The 27,987-nt window shown below is 41.9% G+C and overlaps 1 long non-coding RNA gene across 1 annotated transcript in view; it reads left to right on the top strand.

Moving 5' to 3' along the window:
• LOC135561434 (uncharacterized) overlaps positions 1-27,987 on the top strand; it is an 80,491-nt gene that overhangs the window by 27,545 nt on the left and 24,959 nt on the right. The window lies entirely within an intron of this gene.

Here is a 27,987-nt window from a genome sequence, read left to right as displayed (position 1 = left end):
CCTCCCTAAGTTTGTTCTATTCACTGCTTTAGCACACTCTGCCAACCCGGATGTTCTAGCTGTGTCTGAATCCTGGCTTAGGAAGACCACCAAAAATTCAGACATTTTAATTCCAAACTACAACATTTTCAGACAAGATAGAACTGCCAAAGGGGGCGGTGTTGCAATCTACTGCAAAGATAGCCTGCAGAGTTCTGTCCTACTATCAGGTCTGTACCCAAACAAATTTGAACTTCTACTTTTAAAAATCCACCTCTCTAAAAACAAGTCTCTCACCGTTGCCGCCTGCTATAGACCACCCTCTGCCCCCAGCTGTGCTCTGGACACCATATGTGAACTGATTGCCCCCCATCTATCTTCAGAGCTAGAGCTCGTGCTGCTAGGCGACCTAAACTGGAACATGCTTAACACCCCAGCCATCCTACAATCTAAACTTGATGCCCTCAATCTCACACAAATTATCAATGAACCTACCAGGTACCTCCCCAAAGCCTTAAACACGGGCACCCTCATAGATATCATCCTAACCAACTTCCCCTCTAAATACACCTCTGCTGTCTTCAACCAAGATCTCAGCGATCACTGCCTCATTGCCTGCATCCGTAATGGGTCAGCGGTCAAACGACCTCCACTCATCACTGTAAAACGCTCCCTGAAACACTTCAGCGAGCAGGCCTTTCTAATCGACCTGGCCGGGGTATCCTGGAAGGATATTGATCTCTTCCCGTCAGTAGAGGATGCCTGGATATTTTTTTTAAATGCCTTCCTAACCATCTTAAATAAACATGCCCCATTCAAGAAATTTAGAACCAGGAACAGATATAGCCCTTGGTTCTCCCCAGACCTGACTGCCCTTAACCAACACAAAAACATCCTATGGCGTTCTGCATTAGCATCGAACAGCCCCCGTGATATGCAGCTGTTCAGGGAAGCTAGAAACCATTATACACAGGCAGTTAGAAAATCCAAGGCTAGCTTTTTCAAGTAGAAATTTGCTTCCTGCAACACTAACTCAAAAAGGTTCTGGGACACTGTAAAGTCCATGGAGAATAAGAACACCTCCTCCCAGTTGCCCACTGCACTGAAGATAGGAAACACTGTCACTACTAATAAACCCACCATAATTGAGAATTTCAATAAGCATTTTTCTACAGCTGGCCATGCTTTCCACCTGGCTACTCCTACCCCGGTCAACAGCAACTCGCCCAAGCCTTCCCCATTTCTCCTTCTCCCAAATCCATTCAGCTGATGTTCTGAAAGAGCTGCAAAATCTGTACCCCTACAAATCAGCCGGGCTAGACAATCTGGACCCTTTCTTTCTAAAATTATCTGCCGAAATTGTTACCACCCCTATTACTAGCCTGTTCAACCTCTCTTTCGTGTCGTCTGAGATTCCCAAAGATTGGAAAGCAGCTGCGGTCATCCCCCTCTTCAAAGGGGGGGACACTCTTGACCCAAACTGCTACAGACCTATATCTATCCTACCATGCCTTTCTAAGGTCTTCGAAAGCCAAGTCAACAAACAGACCATTTCGAATCTCACCATACCTTCCATGCTATGCAATCTGGTTTCAGAGCTGGTCATGGGTGCACCTCAGCCACGCTCAAGGTCCTAAACGATATCATAACCGACATTGATAAGAAACATTACTGTGCAGCCGTATTCATTGATCTGGCCAAGGCTTTCGACTCTGTCAATCACCACATCCTCATCGGCAGACTCGACAGCCTTGGTTTCTCAAATGATTGCCTCGCCTGGTTCACCAACTACTTCTCTGATAGAGTTCAGTGTGTCAAATCGGGGGACCTGCTGTCCGGACCTCTGGCAGTCTCTATGGGGGTGCCACAGAGTTCAATTCTTGGACCGACTCTCTTCTCTGTATACATCAATGAGGTCGCTCTTGCTGCTGGTGAGTCTCTGATCCACCTCTATGCAGACGACACCATTCTGTATACTTCCGGCCCTTCTTTGGACACTGTGTTAACAACCCTCCAGGCAAGCTTCAATGCCATACACCTCTCCTTCCGTGGCCTCCAATTGCTCTTAAATACAAGTAAAACTAAATGCATGCTCTTCAACCGATCGCTACCTGCACCTACCCGCCTGTCCAACATCACTACTCTGGACGGCTCTGACTTAGAATACGTGGACAACTACAAATACTTAGGTGTCTGGTTAGACTGTAAACTCTCCTTCCAGACCCATATCAAACATCTCCAATCCAAAGTTAAATCTAGAATTGGCTTCCTATTTCGCAACAAAGCATCCTTCACTCATGCTGCCAAACATACCCTTGTAAAACTGACCATCCTACCAATCCTCGACTTTGGCGATGTCATTTACAAAATAGCCTCCAATACCCTACTCAACAAATTGGATGCAGTCTATCACAGTGAAATCCGTTTTGTCACCAAAGCCCCATATACTACCCACCATTGCGACCTGTACGCTCTCGTTGGCGGTCCCTCGCTTCATACTCGTCGCCAAACCCACTGGCTCCATGTCATCTACAAGACCCTGCTAGGTAAAGTCCCCCCTTATCTCAGCTCGCTGGTCACCATAGCATCTCCCACCTGTAGCACACGCTCCAGCAGGTATATCTCTCTAGTCACCCCCAAAACCAATTCTTTCTTTGGCCGCCTCTCCTTCCAGTTCTCTGCTGCCAATGACTGGAAGGAACTACAAAAATCTCTGAAACTGGAAACACTTATCTCCCTCACTAGCTTTAAGCACCAACTGTCAGAGCAGCTCACAGATTACTGCACCTGTACATAGCCCACCTATAATTTAGCCCAAACAACTACCTCTTTCCCAACTGTATTTAATTAATTAATTAATTTTGCTCTTTTACACCCCATTATTTTTATTCTACTTTGCACATTCTTCCATTGCAAAACTACCATTCCAGTGTTTTACTTGCTATATTGTATTTACTTTGCCACCATGGCCTTTTTTGCCTTTACCTCCCTTCTCACCTCATTTGCTCACATTGTATATAGACTTGTTTATACTGTATTATTGACTGTATGTTTGTTTTACTCCATGTGTAACTCTGTGTCGTTGTATCTGTCGAACTGCTTTGCTTTATCTTGGCCAGGTCGCAATTGTAAATGAGAACTTGTTCTCAACTTGCCTACCTGGTTAAATAAAGGTAAATAAATAAATTAGCCACAAGTCTGAGCACACCGATGACCCAATGATACGATCGCGTAGAAACATGCTGATCTACGGACTGATTTCTGATAAGTCAGATCCTCTTAATTGTGTCTACAACTTCAGGGTAATTTAAACATGCAAAACAAGCTTTTTTGTCAGTATTGGAAGAGCTAGTGGACTAGCTAGCTAGCTATGTCAGTAAGCTAGCTAGCTACAACATTTAGCTACGCAGTTGATCAAGTCACTGCACCGGCGACCAATGTCCTTGCACATAATTTGTGCAGGAGATAGCCACTGGTTTGTTTTTATTTATTGCCACATATTAAATCACTTTAAATCACTTGTTTGTCATGTGGCGGCAGCGGTAGTTGATTTGTGGAATGAAATTAAGCGGACACTCTCAGGTTGACGAAACAAGAACAGGCTGCCGCCATCACTGTTCGTACTTGCTTGTTAAAATGACAGGGTAAACAAAACACAACGTATGCGATCTATATGCGATGTCACCCTAATCCCTAGTCCACTACTTTTGACCAAAACCATATGGGCCCTGGTCAAAATTTGTGCCATAAATAGGGAAGGAATAGGGTGCCATTTGGGATGTTTTTGTTGAAGGAATTCTAAATTCCTCAGTTTTATTTCCCAATCAAAATTAAACACTCTGTCAATGCATAAAGGGTTTGTAAGAACCTTTAGAATGGACAGAGCCCCGGTCTTAAAAGTCAGGTAACAGCGTTTTATTCAAGAGAGTACTGGGTACATACACATTTTACCACAGGTTATAAACTGAAAATGACGTCAGCGTTTTCTAAATGTTCCATCTCTTCTTGACACTGGTAGAAAGGCCCTATTAGTTCTCAAGCCTTCCCTCCTCGCCTAGAGCCAAAGTCAGTCAGTGTAGATAAGCATTCTAGACTATTCTCTCCAGACTTGGAGATAGTCTGTCCCTGCCATCTGGAGATAGTTCATTCATTTGTACAAAGGAACAGACTGTCATTGTTACTAAACTCTTGACCGCATTCACTTCAGTACTGGGATCAGATAAGAAAATTCATACCTATACAGTAACATTTAGTATTTTGATTGGTACATATACAGTACCATAATTGTATTCTGATTAGTACATCCTGATTGAAATGTATACATAATTAGTCATTATAGATCAAAATTCCCTTAACAGTTTTGTTTTTTTTGAACTCCGGTGTCTGGCTCCTAAACTCCAGGTTGGGGTAGGTGGGTAGCCTTAGCTTGGCTCCAGTAGCCCCATTCCTCTTCCTTGAGCCGGCCTTTGCATCTTTGCAGCACGCTGGACCGATTGGTCTGGTGGCTTTGTAACACTTATTCCTGTGTTGGTAGCCTACTTGTTTATAATAGTGCATAGTTTCCCAAACTCTGTCCTCGGGACACCAAGGGGTGCACGTTTTGTTTTTTACCGTAGCACTACACAGCTGACTCAAATAATCAACTAATCATCAAGCTTTGATCATTTTAATCAGTAGTGTTAGGGCAAACAACACCACCTGCACCCCTTGGGGTCCCGAGGACTGAGTTTTGGAAACACTGTGTAGCGACTATGATATGTAAGGTAAGGAAGCCAAGCTGAGCTCAGAACTGACTCTAAGTACGGCCTCCTATCCCCCAGTAAACTCTGGTACTGAGGGTGTTATTAAGGCTCATATTACCCTGTTGGCTACTGGCTAGCAACCTAAAAAAGCCTTTCTAGGAATTTCATAATTGGGGGTCCAAGAACCATTCATGGGGTGGCCATGGGAAATCAGCATTGAAAATTTACTTAAACTACTAATCGTTTCAACTGTTAATTTGTATCTGCCCTAATCTAATCAAATAAATATATTTGAAAATATTCAAGTTAGATACATGTTCAGTGGTAACTCCCCCTCATTTTTTTCTCCCCTCCTTGGAATTTTTTGAAAGCTGATGTACTGCATTCTAAACCATTTAAAAGATTTAAAAATGCTATTTTGAGAACAGACAAAAAAACAAGCCAAAATTACTCCAACCATATCACCTTGGCTGCTGTAGCTTCATTCACCTTAGTCACTCTGCTGTACTTTACTAAACTCTACTTAAGCAATAAGGCCCGAGGGGGTGTGGTATATGGCCAATATACCACAGCTAAGGGCTGTTCTTAAGCATGACACAACTTGGAGTGCCTGGACACAGCCCTTAGCCATGGTATATTGGTCATATATCACAAACCCCTGAGGTGCTTTATTGCTATTATAAACTGGTTACCAACGTAATTAGAGCAATTAAATGTTTTGTCGTACCTGTGGTATACGGTCTGATATACCATGGCTGTCAGCCAATCAGCATTCAGGGCTCAAACCACCCAGTTTATAATGTACTTTATACCATGGCATTGTTGAAACATTTTTCTGATTGGCTTGAAGGGCATTCTAGAGTGTGCTTTATTTCTTTTTATACAACGGGTGGGTCTAATGCTGAATGCTGATTAGTTAAAACCGGCTAAATCTATGACGTTAAAATGCCTATTTGCTCTGTTCCATCTGACTGTGCAATCCTCTGTCTCATCAGCCCAGCCAGGCAGTTTATAAACTTGATCTCCACTATAAAAAGCATCTAGACATTATCACACATTACTTTAGACTAACATTTAGTTTTCAACAGCAAAGATTTGATTAAATCTTGCTGTCTGTCTCTCTGACATTTGCAACATTGTTCTGATATTCAAATTCGATCTCCAACTGTCCCATAGTAATGAACGTGATGAGACAGACAGGCAGGCAGCATTACTCAGCCAGTCGAAATTATGAATCAGCTGTCATCATTTTTATGAATATATACAAATAAATGTCAATTGGAAAAATGAAATGCAGCTAGTTTGCAGTCTTTCCTGCTTCAGTTTGAAGTGATTGTTGTTGGCTAGCTCCTCTGAATAACCGTGTCCTATGCCATTTTCTATGCCAGGCGAAATCACGCCCCATTAGCTCATTGTTATGGATGCATCCAAATAAATGTCACTAGAAAGCAGCTTATGCAAATGCAGCTTCTGTTGTTATTCTGGCTGCACTGTTTGACGTGACTGTAAATTAGCCGTAGTTGGCTCGCTAGCAAGTAAGGGATAAGAAAGTTACCAGCCAGTATGGCAATGGAACATTGTGTGCAACTAGTGTGCCAAGCTTGTAGCGTCATAGATAAACTTGAGGCTGTAATCTCTGCCAAAGGTGCTTCAACAAAGTATTGAGTTAATGGTCTGAATTCTTATGTTAATGTGATATTTCCGTTTTTATTTTGAATACGTTTTCAAAAAATTCTAAACCTATTTTTGCCTTGTCATTATGGGGTATTGTATGTAGATTTACCTTTTTTAAATCAATTTTAGAATAAGGCTGTAACAAAGTGGAAAAAGTCAAGGGGTCTGAATACTTTCCAAATGTGATGTAAATTACCCTATCTTAAATATCTATTTGACCTTATAATCGCTGGAGACATGATACTAGTCATATGGCAGCAAACAGAAACATATCAACTGTACCACAGTAATGTTTATGAAATGCTGTGCCATTATGCAGGATTTAAATTGAACAGCCTTTTACCTTGCAGGGATTGGGCACTCTCAACTGTCTTAATTATAGGCTTTCCCGACTTTCTGTTTCCTATGTCTATCATGTTAAATATTAGCCACAATCTGCATCGACCATCAGTAGGCCCAATAACCACATGTATTCAACTGCCAATTTAGTTCCCTTCAATTGGTACAGCCCACATTTTCAGTCCATTTAATGACATTGTTTCGTTTACCTTAGGGCGGCAGGTAGCCTAGCGGTTAGGAGCGTTGGGCCAGTCGCTGTTTCAAATCCCCGGGCCGACTAGGTGAGGAAATCTGTCTGTGCCCTTGAGCAAGGCACATAACCCTAATTGCTCCAGGGTCACTGTCAATAATGGCTGATCCCTGGCTCTGAACCCACTTCCCAAGGATGTCTCAGGGGGAGTGGGGTATGCAACAAAAAAAAAAAACTAATTTCCAATTCACTTGTGAAAAAGGACCGATGTATTAATATTATTAATTTGCTTCCTCTGTACACCGGCTGTGTGGTTGTTGCTGAGGATCAGTAGTAACAGTTGATAATATATAGAAAGTAACATTTAGGGTAATTAAATCGTTTTGGCGTGCAGATCAAGCGTAACAGTTTGAACCCGACGCAATATTTGGTCATCACACAGTTCCATGGTTATTGCAGGCAATAGACGAAGGTATAGCCTTGTGCACTATTCTCCCTATTATAATGATGTATAATGATAATGTATTACCATGTGTTGAAGAACTGAATGGGGCAATTTTCAAAATGAATCAAACCATTTTCTTTTGTGTGTGAAGGCTTTCCAAACTTGATTCATAAATACTTTCCTAAACCTAAATAATCTTTAAGATCTAAGTATTTTTAAATATACAAATTGGTGCTGAAACGAAGACTAATATATATATATATATTTAGATGTCTTTCTTTCTTGAGCCCTAATATTCTGAACCCGTTCTCTCTATATTCTAGTGAGTCTGTTGACAAAATTCAAACTTGAATTTACACCGTATTTAAAAGGGGATGGCCTAAGATAAATGGTCTGAAACACCTATTGAATGAAAACTCCATGAGAAAATCTGTTAGCCAGCAAGTGGGAGGCAGAAAAGATTTGGCATGGGCCATCACATCCTCAAAAAGTATTACAGCTGCGCTACAGTGCATCTTGACTGTCTACATCACCGCTTGGTATGGCAACTGCTTGAAATTTGACCGCAAGGTGCTACAGAAGATAGTGCGTACGGCCCAGTACATCACTAGGGCCAAGCTCCCTGCCATCCAGAACCTCTATAACCGACAGTGACAGAGGAAGGCCCTAAAAATTGTCAGATCAAGCAACCCAAGTCAGACTGTTCTCTCTGCTACCGCATGGCAAGCGGTAACGATGCACCAAGTCTGGAACCAACAGGACCCTGAACAGCTTCTACACCTAAGCCATAAGACTGCTAAATAGTTAGACTTAACCAAATAGCTACCCGGACTATCTGCATTGACCTCTTTTTGCACAAACCTTTTTGACTCATCATATACGCTGCTGCTACTGTTTACTATATGTCAGTTCTTTATTCCTAGTTGTATATGTACATATCTACCTTAATTACCTTGTACCCCTCCCTGCACATCGACTCTGTACTGGTACCCCTTGTACTGTATATAGCCAAGTTATCATCACTCATTGTGTTATGTAGTTAGATTGGTAAAAACATTGCCAAATTGATTGTATGATGGTGTAATTGATTTATTAATGCATACAATAGCTGCCTCTAAAAAATGTTGACCTAAAAATTGTCTAATGGAATGATATTGAACTCAAAAGATGCCCAATGATTGAACAGAGCAGTAGCTGAGTTTCTCTGTTTGGATCAACTGTCATTGGCTAATACGCCTTCTTTTTTTGTTGTGGTATTGTTTTGGTATGGAGTATCGTGATGGTATGGAGTATCGGGATACTCAACCTGGTATCGAAGTAAAAATTCTGGCATTGTGACAACACTATGAACTTCACATGTTGGTGCTCATGGGTCCTTTTAGATGGAAATGTCCCTATCCAGTTTTCACCCCCCAGCTCGGTGCCAATGGAGATGATATGAGGTGAGGAGGCTATTTTAGGTATACCACCACCAGTGTTGTGTGCTCTAAGGTGGCATAGGACGACCCCTGGTCTATGTGCCATAAAATAAGATACAGTTACACAGTGCAAGGTTTTCCTCTGGGCTTGGGTGGTGAAGTGGGTCCACTTCCCTATCTTTATAGATATGAATTACCTATCCGAATAGTTACGTTTACGGACTCACCAGACATACGAACTGAACTCGCCTCTGCCCCCAAATGAGTGGCATTTTTAGGTTGTTATCTTGTCATAAACGGACAGATGACCTCGTGCAAACCCAGGACAAGTTTACTGTTGTCCCAGCAGGATGCTTTGGCTGTGTTAGTTTGACAGAAGTGTCATTCACCTAAAGTACTGGATACTGCTGAGAACCGATAGCTTACGATGTGATGTGAGATTCTAATGGCTGTAGTTATCATACTTTCTGCATGGCGCCACTGGTAATGTCTCAGTCTGGTTTCAAGAACAGTCAGTTGACGAATCTGCAGCATGAGCCGCTTTTGTACATTTTGTTCGGAATAAGATGTTCCATAGTATTTTCTGGAAAGTTTAGCAAATTACCAGAAATGAAATGATAGTTGACATGTGACATGATTCTAGAAAACTATGCATCTCTCCATTGAAAATGCTTCCTCTCTCTCTTCCCTTCCCTCCCGGCAATGGCAGCCAAAATTGGATCCGCATGTCCCCCTGCTTACACACAAAGAAGGGACAAATACGACAATATCCTGGTGAACTGACTCCCCCTCTTTCTTCCCTCGGGCTAGAGGAGATGAGACATTACTCTTTGTGAAGCGAAAACATATCATAGATCATAACTGTTTTAAATACAAGAACATTTTGTGGAAGCTAATCAGAAAGAAATTGTGGTCGGGCCATCTGGAGAGCGAGGGGCTATTTTGATCTATGCTTTCAGGCACACTTTATTACTTGACATAATCAAGTCATATGCACTTCATTTAACTGTTTTCTTATTCTGGAATGAAGCAATTTGTCATTATGGAGGCACGTGGTGTTTATCATATACATTTATTTGGTCAGTGTGATGGGGTCAGTAAAGTGATGATCCATGTAGTTGGGTGACATAAAGTGGGAAGGTTAGGCTATTTGTCGTTGCAAGCTGTAGCTACGTTGTTTGACTTTGTGCTTTTTTTTTGGACACAAAAAAAGACTCAAATGTACAGCCCAGGTTTGGGTTGTGGCACTGTCTTTTGAAACTACTCTACTAATGTTTTGCGCTGTTCAGTTACAAATGGATAGGATTTAAATCTAACCTGAAACACATTCGTACCTTGAGCATTCACAAACACGTCTTTAGACTCCAATTCCAGGCAGTGTCATGCAGTGTCCATATGAATTTGACATGGGTTTTAATGCATCTTAGTAATCTGGTTGGAGACTGATTTGTTTTGGTCCCGCTCCCGCCCACACCCTCAGCTTTTCATACCACACCTGCCCGCTCCTACTGGCTTTATGACTCCCACCTGCTGCTTTTAGTGACACAGCTCACTTGCCAGCCATGGTCCCAGAAATGTTGCACCCTAAAAATCGAAATGTGTAGAAATAACCTAAAAAATAGGTTTCATTACCAGAGATTCTCAAGTGGCCAATTATATTAGGCTTGGCTATATCAGTATTAAAGGTGTCTGGTTAGACTGTAAACTCTCCTTCCAGACTCACATTAAGCATCTCCAATCCAAAATTAAATCTAGAATTGGCTTCCTATATCGCAACAAAGCATCATTCACTCATGCTGCCAAACATACTCTCATAAAACTGACCATCCATAGACCATCCATAGACATAATCTATAAAATAGCCTTCAACACTCTACTCAACAAACTGGATGCAGTCTATCACAGTGCAATCCGCTTTGTCACCAAAGCCCCATATACTACCCACCATTGCGACCTATACGCTCTCGTTGGTTGGTCCTCGCTTCATACTCATCGCCAAACCCACTGGCTACAGGTTATCTTCAAGTCTCTGCTAGGTAAAGCCCCGCCTTATCTCAGCTCTCTGGTCATCATAGCAGCATGCTCTCCAGCAGGTATATCTCACTGGTCACCCCCAAAGCCAATTTCTCCTTTGGTCATCTTTCCTTCCAGTTCTCTGCTGCCAATGACTGGAACGAACTGCAAAAATCTCTGAAGCTGGAGACTCATATCTCCCTCACTAGCTTTAAGCACCAGCTGTCAGAGCAGCTCACAGATCACTGCACCTGTACATAGCCCATCTGTAAACAGCCCATCTATCTACCTACCTCATCCCCATACAGTATATATATTTTTTTTATCTTGCTCCTTTGCACCCCAGTATCTCTACTTGCATATTCATCTTCTGCACATCTACAATTCCAGTATTTAATTGCTACATTGTAATTACTTCGTCACCATTGCCTTACCTCCCTTATCTTACCTCATTTGTACTCACTATAGACTTTTTGTTTTCTTTTGTTCTACTGTATTATTGACTATGTTTTGTTTATTCCATGTGTAACTCTGTTGTTGTATGTGTCGAATTGCTATGCTTTATCTTGGCCAGGTCGCAGTTGTAAATGAGAACTTGTTCTCAACTAGCCTACCTGGTTAAATAAAGTTTAAATAAATAAAAATAAAATTACTGGACTATATCAGCCAATAGGCTAGACATACAGTAGTTTGAAGAGAGCACAGTTGGAGAGAGCGTGCACTGACACTTCTCTTGAGCTACCTTTTGCATTAGCCTACCTTTTTTAAGGAGCTTGACGATCTTCAAAAGGAGACATATGGGTGATCAACATTTATTTCTATGCAATATAGCCTAATCATATTTTAGGAAGTTAATTTAATTGAAAGATAACTGCCCTGTGCTTCTCCGCCCATGCATAGCTATAGCCTACTCTATTTAACTGTGATCACATGTGCACCTGATCTTGCATGCCCAACTAGGAGAGGAGAGGTATGGCTACTGAATTTAAAGCAGCATGAATTATGAGAGAGGACACTTGCACTTTCTCTTTAGCTACACTTTGCATATAGGATATAGACACCTTTTTTAGAAGCAGGATGATTTGCAGGCAGTGACAAATAAATGGGTTCATTGAAAAGGAAAATGCTCCACACTTGCTCACCATGGTATGTGTGTTGAACATTTTTCTTTTTCAATCATTTTTCAATCATTTTTGGATTGCACCTCGATCATGATCACATTTTTGGATTGCATCTCGACTCACGTTGAGCGCGCTCCACTTCTTTCCATTATCAATATTTATTTACAGACACTCTAGTAAAACCTTAGCCTATTCATATTGAAGTTAATTTCCTTGGAAAGATATCTGCCACATGATTCTCTGCCAATGCATAGGCAGCCTACTCTATTTCATTGAGACCACACATTTATCTCACACTTTCAGCTAGGAAAGGAGAGGTAGGCTACTAAAATTGAAGCAGTGAATTCCACAGTGTGTGAATAATGCGACAAAGATGTGCTTTTAATACAATTTATAGGAAAACACATACAGTAGTTTCCCTTCCCCCAAAAATGAATCCCAAAGTTGTCTGTCTGACCACCCACTCGCTCAGCATGAAAAATGATGACCATGCCGGAATCTCTGTTTGGGACCAACAGGTCCCGCGTGATGCCCTCTAGTGTGAACCCCATGGAGGTTCGAAGTCAGGATCCACTACTGTTGCCATCCAGACCAAGACTGTGGTGAGGAGCAGGGCAGGTGCACAGACGCAGGGATGCACACACACTCGAACCCATCTGCTTCTGTCTGGAGCAGGATTCTGTAAGCAGTATTCTGTCTCACCCCTCGTTCAGGAACGGGAACACGGCATGGTATCACCTTTCATTAACACCCCCACACACTACACACACACACATTCCACTACTACCAAATGGTAACAAAATAGCAGATGACTCCTCCCATGTGCTCAACTCAGAGTTTGTTCTCATTCAGGAATGTGCAATGTATGTGTGTGGCCTACATGTGTGTTGGTAGCATCGGTCATTAAAATGTTATAACAATTATAATAAATGCAACCTTTGGACAATGGATGAATACACTCCAAACCTTTTTAGAAATGTTTTTATCCATCAGATATTGACTGAATTATAGCACATAAAACATTTTACTGGCACGGACAAATAATGGAGTTCAGGGATTTTGGTGGGAATTCGGGTATTACATTTTTTTTGCCAAGTTGCACTTTTTTATGCAATTATATATACTTGTTCTAATGGTATTTAAAAAAAATGTGTTCAAATAAAGAAAAGTATGTGTGCATTGTTAAGTACACTGGGTGTATTTTCATGTATGAATAGATTAACATAAAGGGGTGGACCAGGGCTGCAACCAACAAAAACATGCTATGTCTAGGCCTATCTGTGCTGTCTATACTGCTTCATTAATTAATTACTTGTTCCATAATTCAATTGTGTAAATAGCAGGATGCCCTTGGATTAAAAATCAACATGCTTGGCTCTAGATTACACCTATCTATACATACTTTACATATGTTTGCGAGTCAGATATATCACTATAATCCGAGTGTTCAGTTTTGGAAGTTGCTTTCATTTCAGCATATATAATTTGTGAACATTTCCATTGTGTTAATCTCTACGGGATTGGAGTCTCTCCACCGGGACGGTTGAGCTAATGTGCGCCAATGTGATTAGCATGACGTTGTAAGTAACAAGAACATTTCCCAGGACATTGACATGTCTTATATGGGCAGAAAGCTTTACATTCTTGTTAATCTAACTGCACTGCTCTGCACTGCATTTACAGTTGCTTTTACTGTGAAAAAAAGACCATGCTATTGTTTGAGGTGAGTGCACAACAACAAACATTTTACATTTTTGATACGTTCACCTCTGAAGGTATATAATGTACTTACATTCAGTCATCTTGCTCTGATTTGTCATCCTGAAGGTCCCAGGCATAAAATGTATCATAGTTTTGCTTGATAAAATAAATGTTTATATTAAAATGTAGGAACTGGGTTCTAAAGTTTGAACCCCTGCTGTTTCCACAAACTTCAAAGTGTTACCTTTCAAATTGCTTACTTTTTAAAATTCCACAGAAAATGAACACCCATCAAAATCTGTTTTCTTGTGATGTAATTGTCGAAATGAGGCATTAAATACCAGACGAAGCATTCTTATCGATTGAACGGAAAGATGACGTATTCCATTGAGCACATTTCAGCCATTACCTGGGTGTGTTTGATAGGTCATTAAAAAATTTCCGCAGTCTGTGTATTAACGTTACGTTAATGAAAAAGGACAGGTACAAACAAGTGTGAAAGAGTCGCAGACGTAAAATGAAAGCAGTCAATCAAGTAAGATTTAATAAGTGACAAGGTTCTGCGCCCCTCAAACAAAAATATGGCTGAAAAAGACAGATTCTCAGTTGGGCGGGGCATGCGCATTACTAGTGTTGGTGGATATGTCCTAATGTGTGTTAAGCTGTTACTGTTACACCCTGATCTGTTTCACCTGTCTTTTTGATTATCTCCATCCCCCCTCTAGGTGGCACCCATTTTCCCCATTATCCCCTGTGTATTTATACCTGTGTTCTCTGTTTGATGCCAGTTCGTCTTGTTTGTTCATGTCAACCAGCATTTCGTGTCTTAGCTCCTGCTTTTTCCAGTCTCTTTTCTCGCCCTCCTGGTTTTGACCCTTGCCTGTCCTAACTCCAAGCCCGCCTGCCTGCCCCTGACCCTGAGCCTGCCTACTGACCTGTACCTTTTCCCCCTCTGGATTATACCGACCTCTGCCTTACCCTGACCCTGCCTGCCGCCCGGTTTCGTTGCCTCACCTCTTGTTTACTGACCCCTGCCTGCCTTGACCTTTCTATTGCCTGCCCCTGTTGAAATCTTAAACTATTGTTTATTCGAAGTGGTCTGCAGCTGGGTCTTACCTTCATACCTGATAGTACGAACTGGCCATGACTGACCCAGAACACCCGGACCAACTGCACAATGCTTAGTGGGCTGATGGAGGGGGTCCAAACGTTGGCTGAGCGCCATGACCGGGTGTTGAACATGCTGCTGGAACAATTCTGCATGTCGTCTGGGGGGGCAGCCTTCCACGGTGGTAACCCCACCGCAACTCGGCAGTTAGTAGCGCCGCCCACCGGCTACTCCACCTTCCCAGAAGCCCCGGTTACCTCCTCCCGGAACGCTTTAATGGAGAGCCGAGCACCTGTCGGGCGTTTCTAGCTCAGTTTGCTCTCATTTTCGAGCTTCAGCCCTCCTCCTCCCCCTCAGATCGCTTAAAAATAGCCTACCTCATTATGCTGATGTCTGGAAGGGTTCTCACCTGGGCTACCGCCGTATGGGAACAGCAGCCGTATGCGCTGGCCTGGAGGGGTTCGTGGGAGAGGTGAGGAAGGTGATGCCCCGTTCTCCGGGAGAGTAGCTGCCCGGAAGCTAATCCAGCTCCAACAAGATAGGCCATTGTGGCCGACTATGCGGTGGATTCCCGTAAGTTGGCAGCGGAGAGTGCGTGGAACCCGGAAGCACTGTTCGACGTGTTCCTGCACGGCGTCTCGGAGGAGGTTATGGACGAGCTTGCGGCTCGGGAGTTACCCACACATTTAGACTCCCTCATCGCTTTAGCCATCTGCATCGATGGGCAATTGTGGGAACAACAGATGGAGAGGAAATTCGATTTCACTCGCATGTCCAGGGATTCCACTTCGCCTCCAAGTCATCCCGGAAGTCCCTGACGGTCCTGTGGCCGAGAGCACCCAAGATTTCCCAACCTCCCTCGAGAGACACCAAGGAGGGCCGAGGCACTGTTTCCCGAGCCAATGCAATTATGCAGGGCTGGGCTGCCAGCGGAACGGCAAGACCGGATCAGCACAAGAAGCTGTCTGTATTGCGGGACTTTTGTCATTTTGTGTCCTCGTGCCCGGTAAAAGACCAGGCTCACCGGTAGGAGCGAGTACTCTAGTGGGCCATATGGGGAACTTTTCTGCTTCCCTTACTCGTATCCCTTTTCATGTCATGCTGCTGTGGGGAAACCAGTCCAAATCTCTCCGGGTACTCATCGGCCCCAGAGTCAATGAGAGCTTTTTGGATGCCACACTAGCTTCTGAGCTGAACATCCCCACATTCCCGTGGATGTTAACGCGTTGGATGGGCGCTCTATAGGTCGGGTCACCATAACACCACTCCCATCAACCTACGTGTGTCAGGGAATCACAGCGAGACCATTTAGTTCCTGCTCATCAAGTCTCCCCAGATCCCTGTGGTTTTGGGATTCTCCTTGCTCCAGCGTCACAACTAGAGGTCGACCGATTATGATGTTTCAACGGCGATACCGATTAATCGGACAATAAAAAAATAAAAGTATTTTTAATAATGACAACTATAACAATACTGAATGAACACTTATTTTAATTTAATATAATACATCAATAAAATCAATTTAGCCTCAAATAAATAATGAAACATGTTCAATTCGGTTTAAATAATGCAAAAAAGTGTTGGAGAAGAACGTAAAAGTGCAATATGTGCCATGTAAAAAAGCTAACGTTTAAGTTCCTTGCTCAGAACATGAGAACATATGAAAGCTGATGGTTCCTTTTAACATGAGTCTTCAATATTCTCAGGTAAGAAGTTTTAGGTTGTAGTTGTTAAAGGAATTATAGGACTATTTCTCTCTATGCGATTTGTATTTCATATACCTTTGACTATTGGATGTTCTTAAAGGCACTTTAGTATTGCCAGTGTAACAGTATAGCTTCCGTCCCTCTCCTCGCCCCTAACTGTACTCGAACCAGGAACACATCGACAACAGCCACCCTCGAAGCAGCGTTACCCATGCAGAGCAAGGGGAACAACCACTCCAAGTCTCAGAGCGAGTGACATTTGAAACGCTATTAGCGCGCACCCCTAACTAGCTAGCCATTTCACATCGGTTACACCTGCCTAATCTCCGGAGTTGATAGGTTTGAAGTCATAAACAGGTCAATGCTTGAAGCATTGCAAAGAGCTGCTGGCAAACGCACGAAAGTGCTGTTTGAATGAATGCTTACGAGCCTGCTGGTGACTACCACAGCTCAGTCAGACTGCTCTATCAAATCATAGACTTAATTTTAACATAACACACAGAAATAGGAGCCTTAGGTCATTAATATGGTCAAATCCGGAAACGATCATTTCGAAAACAAAATATTTATTATTTCAGTGAAATACGGAACTGTTCCATATTTTATCTAATGGGTGGCATCCATAAGTCTAAATATTCCTGTTACATTGCACAATGTTATATCATAATTACGTAAAATTCTGGCAAATTAGGAGGCCCAAACTGTTGCAAATACAGTGGGGCAAAAAAGTATTTAGTCAGACACCAATTGTGCATGTTCTCCCACTTAAAAAGATGAGAAAGGCCTGTAATTTTCATCATAGGTACACTTCAACTATGACAGACAAAATGAGAAAAAAAATCTAGAAAATCACATTGTAGGATTTTTAATGAATTTATTTGCAAATTTTCGAGGGCAGAGTTGAGAACAAGTTCTCATTTACAATTGCGACCTGGCCAAGATAAAGCAAAGCAGTTCGACACATACAACGACACAGAGTTACACATGGAGTAAAACAAACACAGTCAATAATACAGTATAAACAAGTCTATATATCTTAAACCCACATGGTAGCAAAAACTAACTAGCAGAAGTTGTTAACAAGTTAGAAATGATTTAAACACACTTTGTTGTAGGCTACCATTTACTAATTAACAAAAAATCATGTCATATAAAATATATTCACTCCACCCGGTATTGTAATCAAAACTTACCAGAAAGCATGTAGTCCTTGGCTCAGACAGTTTAGTAGTGTGGGCTCAATAGGATCTCATTAGTATGCAAGATCTTGAGAATCAGCTATACATGTGATGGAAGAATGCACTATGCATGCAGAGGTTTGCCACAAGACCTAGAATTGCCTTATGTGTATCCCACAAAAAAGGTTATAAGCTAACTTTTAGGGGCAAAATTCCCCAAATTCCAGGGCTTAACTTCCCATGGAAAATTTCCAGATATTTACCAGAAAGTTTCTGACCTTTTGCAACCCTAGCTGCCCTAGCTATTACTATCAGGTGCTTCTGCTGCCTCTACTCTGGAACAGGAGCAATGACTCTCATGCAGCTGCCCTGGCCAATGGGTTGGTTTGGTGGCTAGTCAGTCCACTCGGCCTGCATGCCTGGCAGCTTTTATAAATGGGGCATGCCCAAAACCTATATATATAAAATGACATTAATCGTCGTCAATCACTGTCATATAAAATATGACGTCTGTGTCGTCAATCATCCCATTCTTATCGGCAGAGTCAACAGCCTTGATTTCTCAAATGACTGCCTCGCAGTCCAGTGTGTCAAATCGGAGGGCCTGTTGTCCGGACCTCTGGCAGTGTCTATGGGGGTGCCACAGGGTTCAATTCTCGGGCCGACTCTTTTCTCTATATAAATCAATGATGAATCTTGCTGCTGGTGATTCTCTGATCCATCTCTACGCAGACGACACCATTCTGTATACTTCTGGCCCTTCTTTGGACACTGTTAACTAACCTCCAGACGAGCTTCAATGCCATGCAACTCCCATTACGTGGCCTCCAACTGCTCTTAAATGCAAGTAAAACTAAGTGCATGCTCTTCAACCGATCGCTGCCCGCACCTGCCCTCCCATCCAGCATCACTACTCTGGACGGTTCTGACTTAGAATATGTGGACAACTACAAATACCTAAGTGTCTGGTTAGACTGTAAACTCCCCTTCCAGACTCACATTAAGCATCTCCAATCCAAAATTAAATCTAGAATCTGCTTTCTATTTCGCATCAAAGCATCCTTCACTCATGCTGCCGAACATACCGTCGTAAAACAGACTATCCTGCCGATCCTTGACTTCGGTGATGTCTTTTACAAAATAGCCTCCAACACTCTACTCGGCAAATTGGATGCAGTCTATCACAGTGCCATCCGTTTTGTCAACAAAGCCCCATATACTACCCACCACTGCGACCGATATGCTCTCGTTGGCTGGCCCTTGCTTCATATTCGTCGCCAGACCCACTGGCTCCAGGTCATATATAAGTCTTTGCTAGGTAAATCCCCGCCTTATCTCAGCTCACTGATCACCATAGCAGCACCCACCCGTAGCACACGCTCCAGCAGGAATATTTCACTGGTCACCCCCAAAGCCAATTCCTCCTCTTACTACTTTCCTTTCAGTTCCCTGCTGCCAATGACTAGAACGAATCACTGACAAAAATCACTGACGCTTGAGAATTATATCTCCCTCACGAAATTTAAGCACCAGCTGTCAGAGCAGCTCCCAGATCACTGCACCTCTACATAGCCCATCTGTAAACAGCCCATCCAACTTCCTCATCCCCATACTGTTATTTATTTATTTTTGCTCATTTGCACCCCAGTATCTCTACTTGCACATCTATCACTCCAGTGTTTAATTGCTCAATTGTAATTAATAGGCCACTATTATATAATCAATGTCCAATTTGTTATTGTTACCCATCTACCAATCACTGCCCTTCTTTATGAGGCTTTTGAACATCTCCCTGGTCTTTGTAGTTGAATCTGTACTTAAAATGTAATACTTGAAAAAATAAATCATGTCAACCCCTATTATTTCAATTATTTAGACAATTTTGACTTCTGAACTGATTTAGGCTTGCCTAAACAAAGGGGGTGAATACTTATGTTATGACTTTATTTTAGTTATTAATTTGTAAACATTTGTAGAATTTACTTTTCTCTTTGACATTATCAAATATTTTGTGTAGATCAATGACAAAAAAATATAATTACATCTATTTAAATCCCACTTTGTAACACAACAAAATGTGAAAAAAGTTCCAAGTGGTGTAGACTTTATGTAGGCGCTATGTGTCAGAAGGGCTGCTGTATGTATTACACTCACACACACACACACACACACACACACGCAGGTCCATAATGTCTGGCTTTTTCAGTTCTGCCCACAAATCTTCTATGGGATTGAGGTCAGGATGTTGATGGCTACTCCAATACCTTGACTTTGTTGTCCTTAACCTGTTGAACCTATGGGGGCGCTGTGTCATTATTGGATAAAAAGACGTGCCCGTTTTAAGCGCAATATTTTGTCACGAAAAGATGCTCGACTATGCATGGAATTGACAGCCTTGGAAAGACACAACTCTGACGTCTCCAAAACTGCAAAGATATTATCTGTGAGTGCCCCAGAACTAATGCAACAGGCGAAACCGAGATGAACTTTCATACAGGAAATGCCCCAGATTCTGAAGGTGCTGTGTTCCAATGTCTCCTTATATGGCTGTGAATGCGCCAGGAATGAGCCCGCGCTTTCTGTCTATTCCCCGAGGTGTCTGCAGCATTGTGACGTGTTTGTAGGCATATCATTGGAAGATCGACCATAAGAGACTACATTTACCTGGTGTCCCGCCCGGTGTCCTGTGTGCGTAATCTGTAAGTCCATGCGCGTTCCATTTCTTCAGAAGAGAAAGTAAAAATCCATCGTGGCAGTTATCGTCGATAGATATGTGAAAAAGACCTTGAGGATTGATTCTAAACATCGGTTTGCCATGTTTCTGTCGATATTATGGAGTTAATTTGGAAAAAAGTTAGCGTTTTAATGACTTATTTTTAATTTTTTTCCTTAACCAAACGTTATGAACAAAACGGAGCGATTAGTCGACACAAATAATATTTTTTGTAAAAACGGAACATTTGCTATCTAACAGAGTCTCCTCATTGAAAACATCTGAAGTTCTTCAAAGGTAAATGATTTTATTTGAATGCTTTTATGGTTTTTGTGGAAAATGTTGCATGCTGAATGCTAACGCTAAATGGTACGTTAGCCATGAATACTGTTACACAAATGCTTGTTTTGCAATGGTTGAGAAGCATATTTTGAAAATCTGAGATGACAGTGTTGTTAACAAAAGGCTAAGCTTGAGAGCAAATAGATTAATTTAATTTAATTTGCGATTTTCATGAATAGTTAACGTTGTGTTATGCTAATGAGCTTGCGGATAGATTTACACAATCCTGGATACAGGGTTTTTTTCGTAGCTAAACGTGACGCAGAAAACGGAGCGATTTGTCCTAAACAAATTATCTTTCAGGAAAAACTGAACATTTGCTATCTAAGAGTCTCCTCATTGAAAACATCTGAAGTTCTTCAAAGGTAAATGATTTTATTTGAATGCTTTTTTGTTTTTTTGTGTAAATGTTGCCTGCTGAATGCTAACGCTAAATGCTACGCTAAATGCTATGTTAGCTATCAATACTGTTACACAAATGCTTGTTTTGCAATGGTTGAGAAGCATATGTTGAAAATCTGAGATGACAGTGTTAACAAACTATAGTTTTGGCAAGTCGGGTAGGACATCTACTTTGTGCATGATACAAGTAATTTTACCAACAATTGTTTACAGGCCGATTATTTCACTTATAATTTACTGTATCACAATTCCAGTGGGTCAGAAGTTTACATACACAGTCAAGTGCCTTTAAACCGATTGGAAAATTCCAGAAAACTATGCAATGGCTTTAGAAGCTTCTGATAGGCTAATTGACATAATTTGAGTCAGTTGGAGGTGTACCTGTGGATGTATTTCAAGGCCTACCTTCAAACTCAGTACCTCTTTACTTGACATCATGGAAAAATCAAAAGTAATCAGCCAAGACCTCAGAAGAAAATTGTAGACCTCCACAAGTCTGGTTCATCCTTGGGAGCAATTTCCAAATGCCTGACGGTACCACGTTCATCTGTACAAACAGTACGCAAGTATAAACACCATGGGACCACGCAGCCATCATACCACTCAGGAAGGAGATGCGTTTGGTCTCCTAGAGATGAAAGTACTTTGGTGCGAAAAGTGCAAATCATTCCCAGAACAACAGCAAAGAACCATGTGACGATGATGGAGGAAACCAAAGTACAAAAGTATCTATATCCACAGTAAAAGGAGCCCTATATTGACATAACCTGAAAGGCCGCTCAACAAGGAAGAAGCCACTGCTCCAAAATCACCATAAAAAAGCCAAACTACGGTTTGCAACTGCACATGGGGACAAAGATTGTACGTTTTGGAGAAATGTCCTCTGGTCTGATGAAAGAATAATAGAACTGTTTGGCCATAATGACCATCGTTATGCTTGGAGGAAAAAGGGGGACGCTTGCAAGCCTTGCCAAAGACTGGTGCACTTCACAAAAGATGGCTTCATGAGGGGGAAATTATGTGGATATATTGAAGCAACATCTCAAGACATCAGTCAGGAAGTAAAAGCTTGGTCGCAAATGGGTCTTCCAAATGGACAATGACCCCAAGCATACATCCAAAGCTGTGGCAAAATGGCTTAACTTCTTGCGTCGAGCCATCCCGGATCCGGTATCGTGACTACAGCCTCAAGCTCATTACCATAACGCAACGTTAACTATTCATGAAAATCGCAAAAGAAATGAAATTAATCTATTTGCTCTCAAGCTTAGCCTTTTGTTAAGAAGAACAAGAAATTTGTGGAGTGGTTGGAAAAATGACTTTTAATGACTCCAACCTAAGTGTATGTAAGGGAATATACCCCCCTGAAATGGACAAAAATGAATGGGAAAACATTGGCATTGGACAAACCATATACACGGTGTCCAATACCACCCAATGTGGCGTTGATTCGTGCAAAGTTGATTGCAAATGCCATATGGCAAATGCCAGGTGTAACACTTTGAAAATCCAACAGGTGGCGAACGCGCTCCACCGTGGTTTTTCATATTGCAAATGCAACCCAAGTCAACAAGTCAAATGATTTTTTTGTCAAAAACGTATCACCCCTTAACCTGTTAAGACTCTAGGGGCAGTATTTCATTTTTGGATAAAAAGACGTGCCCGTTTTAAGCGCAATATTTTGTCACGAAAAGATGCTCGAATATGCTTGGAATTGATAGTTTTGGAAAGAAGACAGTCTTACGTTTCCAGAAATGCAAAGATTTTCACTGTGAGTCCCTTAGAACAAATGCTTCGGGCAAAACCAAGATGTATGACCGACCAGGAAATGCACAGGATTTCTGAGGCTACGTTTTCCATGATCGCCTTATATGGCTGTGAATGCGACAGGAATGAACGGACTCTTTCTCTTGTTTCCCCAAGGTCTTTGCAGCATTGTGACGTATTTGTAGGGATATCATTGGAAGATTGACCATAAGGGACTACATTTACCAGGTGTCCCGCTTGGTGTCTGCGTGGCAATCGGTGCGCAAAAGTCAGGTCCCGGTATTTTTCCATTCAAATCTCAGAACAAACCAGGCTACAAGGACGGTGCTTTCAATGGAGAGAAATATGACAAACCACCTTCAGGATTGATTCAAACAACGTTTTCCATGTTTCAGTCGATATTATGGAGTTAATTCGGAAAAAGTTCGACATGTAGGTGACTGAATTTTCGGTTAGTTTCGGTAGCCATATGCATAGTAACAAAAGGTAACGATGTGTCCTACACAAGAATCTTTCAGGAAAAACTGGACATCTGCTATGTAACTGAGAGTCTCCTCATTGAAACATCTGAAGTTCTTCAAAGGTAAATTATTTTATTTGATTCCTTGGCTGGTTTTTGTGAATATGTTGCGTGCTAAATGCTAACGCTAATGCTAAGCTAGCTATCACCACTCTTACACAAATTAGTGATTTTCTCTGGTTCTAAAGCATATTTTGAAAATCTGAGACGACAGGATTGTTAAGAAAAGGATAAGCTTGAGAACAGGCATATTTATTTCATTTCATTTGCGATTTTTAGAAATCGCTAACGTTGCGTTATGCTAATGAGCTTGAGGCTGTAGTTACGCTACCGCATACGGGTTTGGTCGGACTATGAGGTTAAAGTGCTTTCTGGACCGTTTTTCGATATTCTTTCGATTTTTTTTGTCAATTACACATGTGTAAGAACTGTATGAATATACTTTTGTCCAATTTTATTATCATTTTTTCATTTTTTTTACTTGCGCATAAGGCATATGTTTTGTCCATTTGCAATATGATTTCATAGGAAGTCAAAAGTCACTCTTTTTGGGGCCAAATGCCATAAGAAATTTGACATGCTCAAAAATACTGCAGAAATGCAAAATTGACTGGCCTGATGAACACAGGATGACCATGCAGTGATAGTTGTTCCTTTCCATCACTCGTTGTGTTGATTTCATCATGTCCATTTGGTGATGTTTTTTTTCACTATAGAATCATATTGCAAATGCACGTGCATTTGCAATATGTTTCAATGGGCATTTACCATCACGAATTTGTCGTGCTCAAAAATCCTGCAGGAATGCAAAATTGACTGACCTGATGAACACAGGATGGCCGGGCAGTGATAGTTGCTCCTTTCCATCGCTCGTTGCGTTGATTTCATTATGTCCATTTGTTTATGTTTTCTCACTTTTGCAAAGTCACTGTGCATTTGCAATATGGTTCAATGGGAATTTACCATCACGAATTTGTCATGCTCAAAAATCCTGCAAAAATGCTAAATTGACTGGCCTGATGAACTCGGGATGGCTGACCAGTGATTCTGGTTCCTCTCAATCGCTCGTTAGGGTTGATTTCAGAATGTCACTTTGGTGATGGTACCTCACTGTTTAAACACATTGCAAATGGACAAGAGTCACCAGCAAGTCACCGTCCATCAGTCAATTAGATATCATTCTGACACCAAACTGACACCAAACTGACACCAAACCCACTTTTTCCAACTCGTTTAGTAGCCAACTATCACATATTTCAGAGCTGGCCCAAAATTCACAACGCCTTCGGTTCAAACCATAAAAAAAACATAAAACACGTAGTTACGTTCTAGCTGTGGGTCCAGTTCAGATGTCATGTGTAGGCCTAGCTGAGGCGACCCCGAATCCCAAGTTTCGGCTCGATAGGTCATTTGGTGTCCAAGCAAAACCCCAATTGGTGCTGAAAATCCACTTTTTTTCCATGACTTGCTACGGGGTCCTTCAATGAGCTATCGGACAGAAACGATGGGTTCCGTCTCTATGGGCCGAGACGGTCGCAATGCACCTAGTCTTGCGACTCTGGGACATTTCTAAATGTCGTCATTTTCGTGATGCAAAAATGAATTGAAGTCATTGCAAATGTACGAGGCTGTTTCTCGGTCCGAGAACCTTCTAGAGCGACGTAACTCACCACGCACTATCGACCTGAGGTCTAGAACAGGATTCTAAAGTTTCGGAACTCTAGGTCTGACGGTTCTTTAAAAGTTCCAACAAGGTTAACTGATGCAGGCAGTGTATATCTCTACGCACCCCAATGTGTCCCTACTTCCAAGCTGTGTGTGTGTGATTTAGTTTTCCTTTGAAATTTTATGGGAAAAATGACTGATTTTGACGTTTTGGAAAGATCAGACTTTTTTAACCCTTCGAAACAGCCCGAGACACCAATTATGGCACTTCCGGTTGGCACAGGAAGCTATAAGTCAACACATATCCTCATTGGGGTATGCTTTTACAGAATCCTGAGTTTTAAGTCTTTACGACTGATTTACACAGGGTTGAATGCACTATGTCTATCAAACTGCAGGCAGGGTATGGATATACACTTTTAGGGCGATTTTAACCACTTCCGGTTGGTCCAGGAAGCTTAGAATCAACACAGGTAGACCTCATAGTGGCCTGATGGACTGTTACCGAAGACCGGTTCATACGGCATTCATAACCCATATAGGCTTCAGGTTGAATTTAGGGGTGCAGGCAATGTATTCCTATGGGGAGAGAAGTCAATGCGAACTCTTTGAAGTAAACACCTTCTTTGAACTATTAAGGGTTAATGCCACACGGTCAAGGTTAGGCTTGCACGGATCGGGAGGACCTTAGGAACGTACCTGAGGTCGAATTGTGCTTCTCACCCTAACGGTTCTCTCACTGTCACCCAAAAGCAAATGACGTTGTGGGGCAGGCTTCATTTTGGGCCTACTATTCTAATGGTCGCTGCACTCAGAGCGAGCTACGGTCAAGCGGGGTGTCTCGTTGAACTCGGCACAGTCTGGAGACTATGGTGATGCCATTTTTTGTGTTGATTTCAGAATGCCATTTTGGTGATGGTCCCTCTCCGTTTAAACATATTGCAAATGTACAAAAGTCAACTAGCAAGTCAGTTTCCATCAGTCAATTAGATGTCATTCTGACACCAAACTGATACCAATTGACACCAAACCCACTTTTTCCAACTCATTTAGAAGCCAACTATCACATATGTCAGAGCAGGCCCATAATTCACAGGGCCTTCAGTTTAAAACATAATAAAAACGTAAAACACATAGTTACGTTCTAGCTGCGGGTCCAGTTCGGACATTATGTGTAGGCCTATGTGAGGCGACCCCGAATCCCGAATTTCGTCTCGATAGGTCCTTTGGTGCCCGAGTAAAACCCTAATTGGTGCTGAAAATCCACTTTTTTCCATGCCTTGCTATGGGGTCCTTGAATGAGCTATCGGATAGAAACGTTGGGGTCCGTCTCTATGGGCCGAGCCAGTTTCAATGCACCTAGTCTTGTGTCTCTGAGACTTTTCTAAATGTCGTCATTTTCGTAATGGTCAAAATGAATTGAAGTCAGTTTCTCGGTCTGAGAAGCTTCTAGAGCCACCTAACTCACCACGCACTATCGACCTGAGGTCTAGAACAGGTTTCTAAAGTTTCGGAACTCTAGGTCGGACGGTTCTTTTTTAGCTCGAACAAAGCTAACTATTGCAGGCACTGTCTTTCTCTACGCACCCCAATACGTCCCTCCTTCCAAGCTGTGTGTGTGTGAGATTTAGTTTTCCTTTGAAATTTTATGGGAAAAATGACTGATTTACAGTTCATGGGGGTTGCCGGTCAAGCGGGGCATCTCGTTGAACTCGGCACGGCCTAGAGAATATGGAAATGCCATTGCAGGCTCTTTGTGTCTTTAAGCACCGCACTTTGTCACTCCATCCTTGCTGTGTGTGTGTGTCTGTGTGTGTGTGTGTGTGAGAGAGAGCTTTTCTTTGACATCTGTTGGGAGAAATGACTGACTTACAGTTTATGGGGGTTGCCTAATCACACATGAAGTTTTGTAAAGATCTGACCTTTTTATCCCTTGGAAACTGCCACTATGACACCATTTAAGGCACTTCCGGTTGGCACAGGAAGCTATAAATAAACTAATATCCCGATTGGGGTATGCCTTTACAGAATCCTGAGTTTTAAGTCTTTACGTTAAGAACTGAGTTATTTACGGAGGGTTTAGTGAGTGTGTGTTATTTCAGAAAATCATAGAAAATCACAGAAATCTCGCAGAGCTCCGCAGCACACTTTAAAAAGATTCGTATGAACACCCTGCAACTGGATCTGTAACTGTTGAAAAACAACAACACCTATCTTTGAACATCACCAATTTGTCATTGTACGATTTCTCTTAAATGACGATAGATAAATGGCTGGTTCTTTTTTTATTGACACCGGAGTCTCCTTGACTTTGACATGAAGTGGAAAAATAATTTCTCTATTTTCATTTTGGACCTTTAATCCCAGAGAAATGGCCATAACTCAAAAACCGTTGAGGCCTAGACGCCATCTTGTTCGGGGCCAACTGCCCATTATGCCAAACCTACGCTCACCAAGTTTCGGCTTTGAAATATTTTCCGTTTTGGAGATAAGGCCCCATCGTGATTCGTGATGTTTTGTACAATTGCAATATGATTGCTTATGCCCTCTTGTGGGATTTTCCGGGACAGCGGAAAAATGACCAAAATTTGATTATTTTATAAAACGGAAACCGAATGTCCGAGAAAGTTCGTTTGATGACTTCCCGGTAGGTCCGGCCCTACCGCACGGCCCGACGCCGACCGCAAATTTTACAAACGTTTTCGGACGTCTAGTAAGGGACTGTACATTTGCAATATGGACTTTCTCACTAACCATACAGCAAATGTCAAAATGTTCCCTTAAGGTATGTAAACTTCCGACTTCAACTGTATTTGTCGTATAGGCCAGTGTGTGAGTGAATATGTGTGTGTTCTTTTGAGCAAGAACTATTCATTTATCGGATTTCAAACCAGTCATACAGGTATTAGCGGCTGCTAGAGCAGACAGGGATTGGATGATAAATGCTAGGCTTAATCTGTGTTC

This window comes from Oncorhynchus nerka, linkage group LG17 (assembly GCF_034236695.1).
Source record: "Oncorhynchus nerka isolate Pitt River linkage group LG17, Oner_Uvic_2.0, whole genome shotgun sequence".
NCBI classification, from domain to species: domain Eukaryota; kingdom Metazoa; phylum Chordata; class Actinopteri; order Salmoniformes; family Salmonidae; genus Oncorhynchus; species Oncorhynchus nerka.
The sequence above is the reverse complement of the archived record's forward strand: the minus strand, read 5'-3'. Positions and strand labels throughout refer to the sequence as shown.